A 12,337-nucleotide genomic window follows, 5' to 3' on the forward strand; every position below is an offset into this window, starting at 1 on the left:
GTCTGGAATGCGTAACTCCTTCCAACGTTCCCCTCTCCCTTCCCGCCTCTCCAAGGCTCTTGCCTCCTGGCGCGCTCCAATGGTCAGCGCAGATTTGGTCAGCTGATCCATAGACACCGCCCTGGGGCTCCTGGCCAGCTCGTCTTTCACAGCTGAAGAAAGACCTTCTTCAAATAGCATCTGAATGGGTGCTGCCGATAAATCCCACCCCAATCTGTGAATCAGCATGGTAAATTCAGTCCAGTACTCACGGACAGATCTGCTTCCCTGCTTGCAAGCCATTAGCTGTCTGCGCACTACCCCCTCCTCAATATCGCTGGAGAACATGATATCCATTGCACGAAAGAATTTCATAGTGTCCTTCAGGATATCGTTGTGCGTTGCCATCAGGGGTCGAACCCAATCTCGCGCTCCCTTCTCAAGATGCCCAATTACGAAAGCAACTCGGGATTCCTCATCAGGGAACTCATCAAACTGCACATTCAGGGCATATTGCATTTCAGTCCTAAAGGCATGGTAATCCTTGGGGTCCCCCCCAAACTTCTGCACTAATCCTGGTACCTTTCTGGGGAACTGAGTGGTTCTCCCCTTCTTGTCTGCATCTTGAGCCCTCCTCTCCTCGAGCCTCGCCGTCTGCAGCGCAAGTTGGACCTCCAATGCTCGGTATCTGTCTTCCAAGCTTGGACCAGCTCCACCCCCTGCGGCTCCGGCTCCTGCTGGGTCGCTCATGATGCCTTCTCCTGCACAGGCAGCGTACAGAGACTGTCGGACTGCTGTCAGGGGATGATTAGCTGCTTGTGCTTAAAATAGTGCCCCTTCAGAGTTTGTGCGACCCCACAAACCTCTGTGTGTGACAGAGCTCCTCAGACATGTCTGCTCTAGTCACTTGTAGAGTCCGACAGTGGCTGTCTGCGGAAGCGCTTCCAGCAAAGAAGTTCCTTAATGGAAACGCGTCTCCTGGACTCACGACGTGACAGCTTCCGGCGAAGCATAGGTCTCCCTGCAGTTGCTTCTGACACCTCCCCGCTATTTTCGCTCGAAGTGTCTCTCACCCCTTTCTCTCCCCTTCTGCTTCCTGCCTGGGCTGCTGCGTCTCTCTCAGCATTACTGAGATCCTCCTCCAGAGACCCCGCGCTCCCCCTGCTGGTCCCTGCCTTGGCTGTTGACTCTCTCCCAGTCTCTGGGAGCCCTACCACTTCCCTTTCCTCCGATGTCAGTTCCCTGACACATATTATGGGAGGTTTTTGAAGAGAGGTTTGATGGCCGTCTGTCTGGGATACCTTAGCAGGTGGACTAGATTTCTTCCAGCCATACATTTCCACGCGGGTGGCGCTGTGGGTAAAACCTCAGCGCCTAGGACTTGCCAATTGCATGGTTGGCAGTTCGAATCCCCACGGCGGGGTGCGCTCCCGTTGCTTGGTCCCAGTGCCTGCCAACCTAGCAGTTCGAAAGCACCCCTAAGCACCCCTAAGTGCAAGTAGATAAATAGGTACCGCTTTATAGCGGGAAGGTAAATGGCGTTTCCGTGTGCGGCTCTGGTGCTGGCTCGCCAGCTGCAGCTTCGTCACGCTGGCCACGTGACCCGGAAGTGTCTGCGGACAGTGCTGGCTCCCGGCCTCTAGAGTGAGATGAGCACACAACCCTAGAGTCTGTCAAGACTGGCCCGTTCGGGCAGGGGTACCTTTACCTTTATCACCCCTTGAAGTATTTAAAATAAATACATAGCAATTTAATTTAATTTTGTTAATTCCTTCTTTGGGGGCTTGGGCATGGTTGTTTGCTGCCATTATTCCTGAAGGAGCGTCTCCACCCCCATCGTTCAGCCCAGACACTGAGGTCCAGCTCTGAGGGCCTTCTGGCGGTTCCCTCCCTGCGAGAAGCCAAGTTACAGGGAACCAGGCAGAGGGCCTTCTTGGTGGTGGCGCCCACCCTGTGGAACGCCCTCCTACCAGATGTCAAAGAGATAAACAACTATATGATTTCCAGAAGACATCTGAAGGTAGCCCTGTTTACGGATCTTTTATCGCTTTATTATTAATAATAATAATAATATTCTGCTGGGAGCTTCCCAGAGTGGCTGGGGAAACCCAGCCAGATGGGCAAGGTAATTGTGTGTGTGTGTGTGTGTGTGTGTGTGTGTGTGTGTGTAAATAATAAAACAAAAATAATAATTGTTGTTGGTGGTGATGATGATTCTTCTAACAATGCTTCCGTTGACCTATGACTGGAAGAATTGCAATAAAGCACCTATAGCACTCTGGTTCCCAAGACTGACAAGATTTCTGCTCCCCTCCCCCTCCCCGTTTCTTCCCAATGCTTTTCCTGTAAACCCGCTTGTTTACCAGCACTGACAGACATTGGCAGCCGGTGTGTCTGACCATGCCAGAGGAAACCCAATCCATGGCAGAATTACTTTCGTTTTCTACTCACATCAAATGTTTGACTCCTGATGCTAATAAGTTCAGGAAAACAGACAAGAGAAGCAGCGCATAAGGCTGTCCAGGTCTGTATCCAAGTGAGGGCAGAGAGGGCAGCTGTGATTCCCAAAGAGGTAGTGAAATATACTCGGAGTCGAGAGTGGATTTCCTGCTCTTTATTCAGCTCATAGTGGTGAGGAGGAATGGAAGTTTCCCCAGAATGTCTGCTTTATATACATTATTTACACAATGGGCCCCACGTGATTGGCTAATTCCTGGATTCTCCTTTAGGCCAATCAGGTTGCGGATTCACTTCCACCTGGAGCTAGATTGGGTGGCTCCTGTGGACCAATCAGACTGCTGCATTCTGGGTCCTATTGTTCTAGGACCAACCAGACTGCTGCATTCTGGGTCCTATTGTTCTAGGACCAATCAGACTGCTGCATTTTGGATCCTATTCAACTCAGTACATAACAGGTAGTGTGTGGGCATGGGATTGAGAAGAGGGGCGAGGGAATCTGAAACAATTCAGGGTTAGCTCACTTGCAAATAGGTTTAGGGTTGCAACTTAAGGGTGACAGGTTAGCTGGAAAGTATTTTCTGCAAGAAAATACCACTGCATATACCAAATTCTTACAAACTTTTAAGAGGATTTACAAAGTATTGTAATATCCAGCCTCGGAATATGTCAAATAATTTGGGAAAGGGTGGGGAAGACGCAAGTACTTGGATGAGTTAACTGCCCAAATTTTGCTGCTAAAAGTTAGAACAACCTGCAACACCAGCAGCTTTTGTCAAATGTCCTGATTTCTTTTCTTTTTTAAAATATTTTTTATTAACAGGCCAATCAAATCACATTAATTCCAAATCACATTAGTTCCAAATTATACAGCCAAATTTTTAAAATTTTGTTGGGGGTACCCATACTTCGAGCTCCGAAAGGGATCCAAACATCACTCTTGCTGCTGCTTTAATTACACAGTTCTGTCCAGATAGTCTCTCTGTTATTTTCCTCATCTTCTTGTTGTTATCATATATTCCTTTCTTTGTGATCTCTGATAATCTTCACAAGCGGGTTGAAAACAAACATATCCTGTGTGGATTTTACACTCTCCAAGAGCCATATCACATAAAGGACAGACGCCATTTCCACACCTCCGTAAAGAACATTCCCACAGTCTGTCCGTTGATTTCCACAGGCCTGCCAATCTGTATCTCAGGGGGCCCTGCAGGTCAAATCCACATTCCGATAACCATACATTGACATTCCGATGACCATGGTCCTCCTCCCCCTCGTCCTCCTGTGGGCAGGCCTGTCTTGACGAATCTCCATTTGTAGCTGCGTCACAAAGCTTTCTTTCCATTCCCGATGATTCTCACCAGTCCTCTCTTTGATCAGTAATTCATTTCCACCCAGTTCTTAATCTCCTGCTTGTGATTAGTAATTTGCAACGATTCTTTCTCCCTGGGGGGGGGGGGGAGGTTATTGGTACTCACATAAGTACTCCCCCCCCTTTCCGTTTCGCTCCGACATACTGATCTTTTAATGAGGAGTCTTCACTTGATTTATTGTCCAACCCGTTGCTCCGCATCACAGAGATCCCATTAATCAGCAGTCTTTACTCCCGATCTTCACTTGAAGTATGTGCATTTGCTTCTTTTCCAATTATATATTCCGAGCTGATGCAAACCAGTGCACGATCAGAGACAGCGTCCGGGAGAGCCGACCCCACCCGAGGGCTTCGTGCCTAGTGCCCTCACCCCCTTCTTTTGAATCTGGGGGCGAATTATGGACACAGCAGGCAAGGCAGTGCCCCCCATTCCCTTGGGGGGGCAAGGGAGGCTGCATACTCCCATATCAGCCTCTTAATTTCCTCGTGTGGGTCGGAGAGATGTTATTGTCGGCCATCTTCCAATGCGCCCCCTGGTGGCCCCCCCAAATGTCCTGATTTCAGTGGCAATCTTCCCGTTTTAGTGGCTGTTGACAGAGAGATTTAGGGATTTTGTTTATTTTGAATGGTAACCACCCTTTGCTCTTAGGAACTGGCTGGTTAGTTGTCATTAATGTGTAAATAACTCGTATCCTTTGCAGTGACAAGTATCTAGCGAGTGACTTGGTGGGAGCAAGAGAAATGTCTGCTTGTTTGGTTTCGGACTCTTCCTTCGTAAGTATTAAGAAAGATGCCTGGAAAAGGCTCCAGTTTAGCCGATGGAAAGTGTTTTCTGCAAGAAAACACCAGTGCATATACCAAATTCCTACAATCTTTTAAGAGGATTTACAAAATATTGTAGCTCTGTAGCTAGGTAGGCTTGTGCAGCTGCTGGTTGAAGCCCCCTGGGGGAGATGTCTCCAGATGTGAGCCAAGGGAATCCTCCTTAATGGGCTTGGGGTGGAGGATGCAGAATGGAAAGAAGCCGAAGTCCCAGCAAAGGAGGAAGAGATGCAAAAACTTACGGAATATACAGAAATGGCGAAACTTACCGGAAGAATAAGAAATCAGGATAACAAACATTTTATAAAAGAGTGGAAATGGATTACTGAATTTTTACAGATAAACTGTAAACAGATAAAAACATTAGCAGGATTACTGTAATGATTACTGTAAAAACCTGCAGTTTTATAAGAGTATATATTTACAGTAGATAAATAAATGAGCAAGTTAAATGAATTTGGATATGCAGAATATATTTTTGAAAAATAATAATTTAAGGAACCGCAGAAAGAGGGGGAAGGAAGTCAAAATTTGGAAATGTTAAAATTGCAAAATGAATGAAATGTATAAATTTGAAAAATATAAATAGAAGACTAAAAAAGAAAAAAGAAATGAGTGCCATGTGATGTGCCAGAACATCACCAAGAGTCAAATACAATCCTAAAAACACCTAGCATAATAAACATCTCCTTAAGGGGATCGAGGGGGCCCTGTGGGCGATGCTGAGCAACATCATGACATCACCAGCATTGGCTTGAGAGTCAACTCCCAATCTAGTCAGGTTTGATGCAGAGAATGGGAATTGCACCATCTTCTTCTTTGCCCCAGGCAGCAAAATGTCTTGGGCCGCTCCTGCCTCTGAGGATGGGAGATGGTGGCTGCAGCTGAGGGCAGCAGGATGAGGAAGGGATGCATCTGGCCCAAGGGAGCACAGAGCCATGGACCGTCTCCCGGGCAAAGGAGGACAGGACCTTGACCTTCAGCCGGTGGCTTTCCCAATGGGCACCTTCCGCCAACAGGCCATTTGGACAAAGATGGACCTGTGGGCTTGGGCCCCACTGACCTTTCCTTTCCTCAGGTCCAGCCCCCATTGCCCCCAGTCCACCCCCAATTCTCTCTGCAGATTGACATCCTCATCATCTTTTAAAAAGTGGTGGGGGAAGAGGCGTCAGCATGACTTAGCTTATTGGGTTCAGGAAAAGCTCCAAAGCCATTTACAAGAGTCAAATACAATCCTAAAAACGCATAAGCATAATAAACATCTCCTTAAGGAGATCGAGGGGGCCCTGTGGGCGAAGCCGAGCACCATCATGATGTCATGCGTGTGATGCTGTGTGATGCTGCATGACATCATGCATGCGACATTGCTCAACACCTTGAATCTTCTGTCTTCTTTGGCGATCCCTCGTAGCCGAGTAAGATTGTCTTCCATAAACACGGTTTTAACAGTGACTTTGGAGACCAATTCTGGATCCACACATCCTTCCACATTGGGCCAGTGTTTCCCAGTTGTCGTTGTTTATACAACATTTTTAAAGATTTGCCTTGAGCCTTTGAACCTCTTTTGTTGACCACCAGCATTACACTTTGTGAGAACACCCTGAATATTAGGAGACTCGTCCCCCTCATCCCCTGCCAGGCATCATTCTGTGCACTTCTCAGTCTAGTACGGTGCTGATGATGTCAAGGCTGCAACTTCGATGGGGCAGCTGCATATTCCTGCACTGCAGGGGGGCTGGACTGGATGACCCTCGGGGTCCCTTCCAACTCTATAAGTCTCTGATTCTGCGACCCTCTCGTGCGCTCGCCTTTTCTCTAAGCTGAAAAGCGCCCGACGCCGCCACCCACCGCCCAAACCAGCTGCTGGTTCTCCAGGCATCCACTGGGGGGAAATATTGTCCTGCTCCTTCCAAGCAGAAAAAGGACCTAATTCAGCTGCTACTTTCATTTTCCCTTCGGAGAAGCAGCTCGTCTCTCGCTCCTGTTCACTGCAGGAAAACTCAAACCGGCGTGGAAGACGACGCGGGACGAGCAAGGATCTGCCGAAGCAGCTGAGGAGGTGAGGTCTGCCGTCTGGGAAGGGCCGAGTGGTGGAGAGAAGGAGGGAGAGAAGGATCTGGTTGCAAAGGGAGCCCCTGCTGCAAGAGGACCCGGGAGACGCCCCTTGTCCCGCAGCCCTGGGCAGCCTCTCCGCGCTCCTGGGCGCACCTTCCTCGCTCAGAAGCAGCTCCCTTCAATATGCCCAGACATACCAGGCTGGGCCCCTGCCCTCAAGCTTCCTAGGGAGGCAGCAGCTGGGTTTAGCCTGTTGCAACAAAAGGCAGGGAAGGATCCCTGTGGAGGATCCTTAAAGGCTGATCGACCGACTGTGGCTTAAGAGTGCGCCCGAACTGGGGCTTCTCTTCCACCACAAACAGGAACAGGGCAGTTGCAGGGTTGTGTTTGTCAGGGACACTGTCCTCCTTCTGGCGCTTGCTGAAATTATTCCTTACCCTCCCCAACGTTTTTCCCATGAAAATAGGGACGTCCTATCCCATAATAATAATAACAATAGTTCTATTATTTGTACCCATCTGACTCGGTGGCCCCAGACACCCAGGGAGGCTTCCAACGTGTATATGTAAAAGCATAACCAAACATTAAACAGCTTCCCTCTCCAGATGTCTTCTAAAGGTTGTCTGGTTACTTCTCTCCTTGGCTCGTGGGTTCCGCAACTCCAGGCCCTCCAACGTTTCTCCGATGATCATAGGGACATCCTACGCCTGGATGTCTCGGTTGGTTAGAGCCAAGGTTGCAGGTTCGATCCCCGTTTGGGGCAGCTGGATATTCCTGCATTGCAGGGGGCTGGACTAGGTGACTCTCGGGGTCCCTCCCAACTCCCCAATTCTATGTTTCTATGATTCTAAGGAAAAGCGGGACGTTCTGGGATCACATCTGAAACCGGAGGGGCTTCTGTAAATCTGGGACTGTCTCTGGAACACAGGGACACTTGGAAAGTCTGTTAATCTTGTTTAGACAAGCCTATTCAGATGCTTAGAAAGCTGGCGAGACTTTTAATCTGTTCTTAGGTCTTGTCATTTTAACTTTTTAACTCAGCTTTTAAGTCATTGTTAATCCTTATTAATGGTGATTTTATCTTTTGACAAAATGCTTTGATATTCTTTTTTTTTACAATCAAGGGGTGTATATTTTTATGAAATGAATAAATTAAGCAAACACTCCACCATAATATAAATTTCATTATTTGAACCTCACACGCCTGACTGGGTTGCCCCAGCTACTCTGGGCGGCTTCCAACAGATCTAAACACATAGATAAAACAGCAAATGTCATATAAAGCCTTATATGTTTAGACTGATGTTTGCCAATACATGAAAATAATAGTTGAAATTAATAATAATAACGTTTTTAATTGAATCCTGTTTAAGTGCCACCTGAGGAAAGAGCCACAGCGTTTGGGCACAGTTCAGTGGGCATTTCTTTTCTCATTGCTTGCAAAATATTCTGAACATTTTTATGTCTGCAATGTGCTGTTTCTCTTTTGAGATACCACATGTCTGAACTAGGGCTGGGGTGCTGGGTTTGCAGATGGAAGGCTGCCTGAGAATATCATCTTGATTTCTTGCCATTTTTTTCACTGAGCATGATTGGGCAGGTGTAAAGAGGGTGGTGCAGTATTTGAAGGGTACCATGAATTGTAAATTAAGGTTACCAGCCGTCAGAGACCCTAAGTTGGTTGGGTATACTGATGAGGATTGGGCTGGGGATAATGCTGATTATAAATCAACAAGTAGTCATATATGTGGGATGTAAAACACAGGAGCAGTCAATTACAACATTCCTAGAGTGTACATGTTAAGACATGGGGAGGGATGTGTGTCCAGCCAGCAGGTAAACTTCCTGGGACAGACTTCCTCCACATGTGACCACATGCTCTCTCTCTGCCATATTCCTTCGAAGCAGCAACATCTGCTGAGATGCCCTCTTGGCTCCCAGCCAAGAGAGGACAAAGGGACTATTTTCCTATAAGATAGATTCTAAATGTATGTAACCGTTTTAAGCCTGTCTGCCTTCTGGGATCACATTGTGAACAGAACGTGAGTAAACTCTTTTATATTTTTATGAAAGACTGTGTCGTGTCTCGTATTTTAAGAGGGAACAAGGGGGAAATTACCAGAGTAATTATTATAGAGGTTCGAGCGAACCAGAACACACGTTACCGTTGCGAACTTAAAAAGGGGAATGTCTTTAACTCTGCTGATATTTTGGGAGCTTGTTAGCACAAGTTGGATAAGGATATAATCAGTCAATATATCCTCTCCTGCATCCCTGAACATTCCCACAGCTGTCTGGAAGCTGGTCCAAGAATGCGTGGGGCGCTTCTGCGCTTTTAATAACAGGGCGGCATTAGGAGAACAGAAGGACCAGGTCTCTGAGCTGATGGAGATGGTCCTGGAGATGGATGGTCCAGGCAAGGCCATACCTGGCGAAGCCCATCATGGAGGCAGAGCATGGATCTTACATGGCGGAAGGCAGGAAAAGGGCCAAGGGAGAGGGGGAAGGGAAAGCTCGCAAGGGTGTCAGCTACAGAAAAGTATTTATCACCTTATGTGTGTGTAGTGCAGGGATTTACCTGTTACATTACCATTGTAATCGTTTCTCTCCATATCTTCCCTTTAGCAAAGCTGGGGATTTTTAAAGCCAGCCCACCAGCTTCTTATGAGGTGTCAGGAGAAAAACAAACTAATGAACAAACTGGATTGTCTGGGTGCAATGTCCTAAGAATCACCTGCTTAGTATTTTATTTGCCATTGTATCAGTTGCAATGCCCCTGTGACTCTGGACAAACAGAAACAATAGAGCATGTGCTTCTCCACTTCCTATATTACAGAGACATTTATATTAGCCTCCTCTCCCCATTAAACCATAAGTACCCCAAGGTGCACAGGACAATTTTATGCCTCCCTGCTGCTGTCAGATCCCAACCCTGCTACAACATACGACGTTGCCAGGTTCTGCACAGCAGCGCTCAAGATCCATCGGATGATGACCTGCCCCACAAACTAGATTTCATGAACACTCGCATGATAGTGCTCTCTAAACTGATAGTTGTAGTCTTTTATATACTAATCTTTTATGCTCCTCCACATCCGTTTAATGCTCCTAACCCCTCTTTTAGTTTCTTTTAGATTCTTATAGTCTTTTAGATATACGGTACAGAATGTTCCCCGTGCATGGTGAATAGGCTGAACATGATTTCTGGAAAGGTTTGCACCTCTAGAGGTGGAAAGCAGGTAGCGGATTTGCAGCATGATTTTGCATGAGTGGTGAAAGGGGGGGGGGCGCCTGAGAGAGGATCTCCCACCCCCTACCTTGCCCAGCTGCAACACAACAGCCCTGCAGTGCTGCCCGTGGGTCTTGTTCTCCGGGGGTTGTGCCTTCAGCTCAGATGCAGAGGGACCCAGGATGCACCAAAGCAATTACTTAAAAATGAATCAATCTCCTAGCCAGTGAACCCTGCGCTTTTGGGTCCAACGGGCACCCAAACTGCTGGGGAGAACAGGGCCAGCTTCCAGCTTGGTTTTCAGAACAGCAGAGAATCTGGGATGGCCTTCCACTGGGTGGCTGTTGAGGGTTCAGCAGAGTTAGTTGGCAGAAGTGGCTCACTAAAGCAGGCGACCTAGAGAACGGATTTGGCGGACTTCCTTCCCGCCTGCTCTTATACCAGGGATGAGGACGCAAAAGTGCCTTAAAATTCAAGTCACGGGGATGCGCGGAGCTTCTTGGCTCTGAAACGGGGAAGACCCCAATAATCCCCTCCTCTGCGCTGGCTGAGAAATCAGTGGGGGCTCCGAGGTGCGGCAGGGGGGTTGGGTAGGGAGGGTCTAAGGGCGCGACCCACTCCCCACTCAGCCAAGTAGTTCAGCGGTTGCCTTGGGCTCCGTCACTGCCTCCCCTCCGTCAGGCTGGGACCCTCATGCATCCCCTGCTTTGGAGAGGCGAGGGGGCGCAACGCTCTCCCCTCCCTTCCGCCCCATTCACAAGCCAGGTCCTCGAGGAATTTGAGCCTTTCTCCAGGGTCAGGGAAGCCCCGGGAGGGAGCAGGGGGCTCGGGATGCAGCAGGAGGAGCAGTTCTCGTGGAACTGGAGAGCTCAACCCTTTCCTCCTCCTTCTCGGCAGCGAAGGAAGACAAGCGCTGGATCGCACCTCTTGGGGAGCCCAGGGAAGCATCCTGACTCTTGATTTTTCGCGTGTGCGTGTGAAGGGGAGGTTGCATCTCTCTCCGCCCCACCTGCCCCTGGCTCGCCCGGTTGCAGAGCCCGAGTCCTGTAACTCCGGGCAACCCATCCTGAAGGGGGGTGGGGGTGGCGGCGGAGGAAACAGCCTCTAAGATCTCGGGCTGGCTGAGGAAAAGGTTTGAGGGGCGGCGGGGTCCCTGCAAAACCGCCCCCCTCCACAAGCCAGAAGGGGGTGGGTGATGGGGAGGCAACGCCCCCACGTCCCAGGCCCATCTCCACTCCCCGGAGTGGGAGATTTCACTGCGCTTCAACCCCTGCATGCGCGCAGCCACGCGCACGTGGGAATTCAACCCAGTCCCGTGTACACCCGCCGCCCCCGACCTCGCGCGAGTCAGCGGCCATATCTCCGTTTCTCAGCGGCTCCCGCCCAAGTTCACGTTTTTCTGAAACCCCAGAAGAGGCTGGCGGTGCTGTTTGGGCTGCGAGTTGCAAGCCGGTCTGGTCCTCCTCAGCCCCCCCCCCCATTCTGCCAAAGAGAGTCAGCAGGGGGAGGCGGGGGCTGTTGCTGCTGCACCCCCAGAATTATTCCTCGGCCTCTGGATTCCCTCTCCGCCCACGAAAGGATCTTGCCAAGTGAGGGGGGGGGCAGGAAGATGCTCTGGGAGCAGAGCCCCCCATAACGCCCCCAGGGGGCGCACAGAGCAGAAGAGACGCCTGGCCGGAGAGAGAGAGAGGGAAGAATGGGAAGAATCCAGACCCGGAACCCTGTAAGAAATGCCTTGACAATATATCTGATAGCGTTCTTATAACATTAAACAGGTCAGTGTAAATCCAGCCTCAGAGCCCCTGCACTTAGCAAAAAGGATATGGGGGGGGGGGCTGCTTATACAGAGATCTAAGGCTAAACAGGAGCTGCTGTGTTGCCCCTTCATTTAGGGAGGATTACTTGGGTGCCAATAGGAATTTTCTTTTGTCCTTCTTCAGTTCATTCAGCATCTTCTGCTCTGGTCAGACCTCACCTGGAGTACTGTGTCCAGTTCTGGGCACCACAGTTCAAGAAGGACACTGACAAACTGGAACGTGTCCAGAGGAGGGCAACCAAAATGGTCAAAGGCCTGGAAACGATGCCTTATGAGGAACGGCTAAGGGAGCTGGGCATGTTTAGCCTGGAGAAGAGGAGGTTAAGGGGTGATATGATAGCCATGTTCAAATATATAAAAGGATGTCACATAGAGGAGGGAGAAAGGTTGTTTTCTGCTGCTCCAGAGAAGCGGACACGGAGCAATGGATCCAAACTACAAGGAAGAAGATTCCACCTAAACATTAGGAAGAACTTCCTGACAGTAAGAGCTGTTGGACAGTGGAATTTGCTGCCCAGGAGTGTGGTGGAGTCTCCTACTTTGGAGGTCTTTAAGCAGAGGCTTGACAACCAGATGTCAGGAGTGCTCTGATGGTGTTTCCTGCTTG

At 49.2% G+C, this 12,337-nt stretch overlaps 2 protein-coding genes and 1 long non-coding RNA gene across 4 annotated transcripts in view; 1 reads left to right on the forward strand and 2 right to left on the reverse strand.

Moving 5' to 3' along the window:
* LOC309515002 (erythroblast NAD(P)(+)--arginine ADP-ribosyltransferase-like) overlaps positions 1-12,337 on the forward strand; it is a 187,533-nt gene that overhangs the window by 50,047 nt on the left and 125,149 nt on the right. The window lies entirely within an intron of this gene.
* Positions 1-12,337, reverse strand: part of LOC309515136 — a 99,980-nt gene that overhangs the window by 46,799 nt on the left and 40,844 nt on the right. The gene's annotated exons all lie outside the window — the stretch shown is intronic.
* LOC309514873 (verrucotoxin subunit beta-like) overlaps positions 1-12,337 on the reverse strand; it is a 55,094-nt gene that overhangs the window by 16,744 nt on the left and 26,013 nt on the right. The window lies entirely within an intron of this gene.

This window comes from Podarcis vaucheri, assembly GCF_965113315.1.
Source record: "Podarcis vaucheri genome assembly, chromosome: 12".
NCBI classification, from domain to species: domain Eukaryota; kingdom Metazoa; phylum Chordata; class Lepidosauria; order Squamata; family Lacertidae; genus Podarcis; species Podarcis vaucheri.